The following is a 4,215-nucleotide window of genomic DNA, read 5'->3' as shown; positions in this document are numbered from 1 at the left end:
TATATTAATATCTAGTCATTCTCTACAATTACTTAAAAAAATATCTTTACTAATTAATTATTTCGGTATTTATTACTTTAAAACATTAATTAATTAATTAATTAATAAGATTATAACAATTTTAATTGCCTTGTGGAAAAAAAATATAAATTGTTCAAAAAAGTATAGATTGTTGTGCTTTGATTGTTTCATATCATGGTTACTGAAGAAATAAATATAATTTAAAAGGTTATGTTTGTGTCTTGGGTAAACCAAAGAAATTAACATTGTATATCTATGTTATTTTAGTAATTTTTTATTTTTATAAATACTATAATAAAAAGATATATTGAAACGGTAAAGTGCATTAATTATTCTGCTATGAGAAATCACAATCACTTATTCTATTAAAAAAAACTGTCAAATAGTAAAATAAGCACAACTACTATTGTGGAAAAAAAGCCTAAAAACCCTGCATAATATTTATTCATTAAATTTGATGGAAAAGACATATCCACCCATACAGTCATCTCAGAAAGTACATCATTTCTGCACCTCTATGCTTTCTCTATTGGTACTTTATTTTCAAACTCTCATTTATTTTTCTACCCTCATCTTAATCAATAATAAATACTCCATCAATTTCTATTTACTTCTTTCTCTTTTTTTCTTTAAGTTTTATAACAATATTTTTTAATAGTTGTTATAAAATGATTACAAATAATGATAGTAATAAAAATCAATTAATTTTAAGTTAATATAATCTTGTAGGTTAATATATAATTATTAAAATATAACTTTTACAACACCAGTTATTCTCATGCATGAAATTTTATGAAAAGTATTTCTCCATCTTGAAATTCATTTTGGGTAAGAAAATGAACTCAATCTTTAGAAACTATGACATGTATGAGTCCCCCTGAAAAGAAAACATGTTGATATATCAGAAACTATAATAGTAAAAGATCATGCATTTCCATGTTCAAGTAATACAAATAGAACTAACTTTATGAAATTTGGTAATGAGAAAGATGTCATATTTATCATTGAGTAAGTGCATAAATTACAAAACTAAAGAATCTTTATATAGATGGTAACTCAGTATCAGTAATTAATTTATACAAAATATTCTCATTCATCAACTGCAGAAGAAAATTATAAATTTTATTATGGTTTAGTAAAAAAGAAATTTTTATGATATTATTTTTAAAAAATAATCTAAAGAAGAAATTATGGATTATATAAATACTTTTGACATTATTTATAAAAAATAATCTAAAGAAGAAATTATGAATATTTAACATACATGGTAGAATTTGTGACATATGAATGAAGTTGTGAAATATGACATAAGCGTAAATGCACATGAAGGCCAAAAGTGAGAGAGTTAACACCAGTATACATAAACACTAGCCCCAAAGCATCTGATAAAGATAAAATTGTTGGTGTTTCTCTTTAATCTCCAGATCTAAAAAAATTTACACTGGAGATCTACAAAATCCGTTCAAAAACAAAGAATCATAAAGAGAAGAAAAATTTTGGAAAATAAAGCATAAGGAAAATAAAATATACTTACCTACTAAACCTTAAACCTGAGATACTTTATCTTCTCGTCGCAGCAAAAAATTTGTCATCTAAAATTTATTCTTCTCATCCTTTACTAATTACTGAAATTTTATCAGATCCTTGTTCTTATAGCTCTTCTTTTGCATCATGCTTTAATCACCACTGGTGTGAATCTCTATTCCTTTCTAATTTTCAGATCGTAAAAAATCTATACAGGAGACCCACAAAATCCATTAAAAAACAAAGAATCATAAGAAGAAGAAAGATTGAAAAGTAAAACATAAAGAAAATTAAAATATACTTACTTGAACCAAACCTTAAATCTGAAATCATTTTCGTTCCGCAGCCGTGAGGATCAACCACTAAATCATTCGCCACGAGAAGTTTGGTAATAGGCTTGAGAGATGAAGGAGATGAAGGTTAGTAGAATGGGTTTGAAGTAGGTTGGGGGGAGAAGGAGATGAAGGTTGAAGGAGATAGAAAGAGATATGTGATAGGAGAGATAAGATGCATTTTCAAATGAAATAGAAAGTGAGGAAACCTACAATAGGATGCAATAGAAAGGTAAAGGTACAGTGATGTGACATTATTTTATTGAAAAATATAAAATTTTGAAATATGCATCATTAAAGAGGGAAATGTGCAGTGGTTACAGAAAAAATAAATATATATAATAAGTATGAGAAAAGAAAAGTAGGAGAAGATAGAGAGGCATGTGGTAGAAGTAAAATGAAAGAAAGTTGTTGAAGCTATCCACGTGGAGCATTATTGAGGCAGCAGGGCATTATGGTCTTTTCCAGACCATAAAACTTTCTTATATTGTAGATATGACACATATCAAATGAGAACTTTGTCTATAATAAGAACTTTGAATTAATGGCTCAGATTTATCTCATATTTTAAATACATATTCCATAAATATCTTATCCACTTAACCATTAATTAAATATTTAAAAATATAAGATAAATCTAAGCCATTAATTAGATATTATGAATAATTTTTAACATAAGAATTTTTATCCCGTGGAGAGAGAGAGAGAAAGAAAGAAAGAAAGAAAGAAAGAGATAGGTGACTTTTAATTAAAAAGTTTCTTTAGACCCAATTAAGAAATTAATGATATAAAAAAAAATTAAACAAGCAACAGTTCTTATTGACTTGTGTATCCCTATGGTTAAGTTTTCACTCTCACTAAATTCAAATGTATGCAGAATAGTTGAAGTTGTGTTTCCTCTTCAGTGAACTAGAAGATTACATGTAAGTATAAGTAACATGGTTTTATTTATGGCACAACGAATCATTTGTTTTTTGTCTACAGTATTTAAGTTAAGAAGATGATAATTAACCAATATATCTTTTTGTTGATATATCTTCATTTTAATCTTGAAGAGTTAATTTATTTTAGGACAAAATTTAGTATAATTTCTTTTGAGTGAAGACCCATTTTGGTCTCTCACAAATATTAGACGAGTCAAATTAGTCCCTCATAAAAAAATTGACCCAACTTAATCCCTTACAAAATTTAACCGGATCATATTAGTCCTTCTGCTAATATTTTTCTCAAATCGGTTTTTTTTTTTCTAGTTTTAAACTGTGACTGGATTGCCACGTTGGATTTTATTTATTTTTCATTTTTTAAATACTAAATTGATTTTTATTTTTAATTTCATTTTTAAACAATTATAATTTAATAATATAAAAAAGGCAAAATTATTTCTTATAAGGAGTTGAACTCAGACCCACGTGGTTAATCTTAAACAATTCTAAATTTAAAATACAAAATACAAAATTTGTATCAATATGATCTCGAACCTATGTCTCTTCATATTAAATGACAGTCAATTTAATACAATAGAAATTGATTTGTCTATTTGTAAATGATAGTCACTTTACTAACAATAGAAATTGATTTGTCTAGTTGTTATTGATAGTCACTTTACTAACCGTAGAAATTGATTTGTCTAGTTGTAAATGATAATCACTTTATTAACAATAGAAATTGATTTATCTAGTTGTAAATGATAATCATTTTACTAACAATAGAAATTGATTTGTCTTGTTGTAAATAATAGTTTCTTTACTAACAATAGAAATTGATTTTTCTAGTTGTAAATGATAATCTCTTTATTAGCGATATAAATTGATTTATCTAGTTGTAAAGTGAAAATCATTTAACTTGAAGGGACTTGGATTTGAGACCTCATAGGTAAAAATTTATGTATAGAATTTGTTAATATTAGTAGAAATCATGGAAATTACTTGTTTAAAAATTACTTTATAAGAAATAATTGTGGCTTTTTTGATATTATTCATTGATAACTGTTTAAAAATGAAATTAAAAATAAAAATTAATTTAGTATTTAAAAAAATCTAACGTGTCAGTCCAGTCACAGTTTAGAAGTATGAAAAGAACCGGTTTAGAAGTAGAAAAACCCGATTTGAGAAAAATATTAGTAGAAGGACTAATATGATCCGGTTAAATTTTATAAGGGATTAAGTTGGGTCAATTTTTTTATGAGGGACTAATTTTACTCGTGTAATATTTGTGAGGGACCAAAATGGGTCTTCACTCATTTCTTTTTATTCACAAAATATTTTTTAAATATATTTATCATATTTTCATTAGAAAATAGTAAAAACCACATCTAAAGAATTATAACTATTATAATTAA

The 4,215-nt window shown here is 25.6% G+C and overlaps 1 long non-coding RNA gene across 2 annotated transcripts; it reads right to left on the bottom strand.

Moving 5' to 3' along the window:
- Positions 1 to 281: 281 nt before the first annotated feature.
- On the bottom strand, positions 282 to 2,123 carry LOC131647095 (uncharacterized). Of its 2 annotated transcripts, XR_009297738.1 has the most exons (4): positions 1,851 to 2,123; positions 1,556 to 1,753; positions 1,286 to 1,470; positions 282 to 898 (listed from the first exon to the last, which is right to left on the bottom strand). It is a non-coding gene; the product is annotated as an uncharacterized LOC131647095 (long non-coding RNA). The 2 variants fall into 2 exon arrangements; XR_009297737.1 differs by lacking the exon at positions 1,286 to 1,470 and having other exon boundaries at positions 1,851 to 2,113.
- Positions 2,124 to 4,215: the final 2,092 nt, after the last annotated feature.

The sequence above is a fragment of the Vicia villosa genome, linkage group LG2 (genome assembly GCF_029867415.1).
Source record: "Vicia villosa cultivar HV-30 ecotype Madison, WI linkage group LG2, Vvil1.0, whole genome shotgun sequence".
In the NCBI taxonomy this organism is placed as follows: Eukaryota; Viridiplantae; Streptophyta; class Magnoliopsida; order Fabales; family Fabaceae; genus Vicia; species Vicia villosa.
This window is presented reverse-complemented; position numbering and strand designations above follow the sequence as displayed.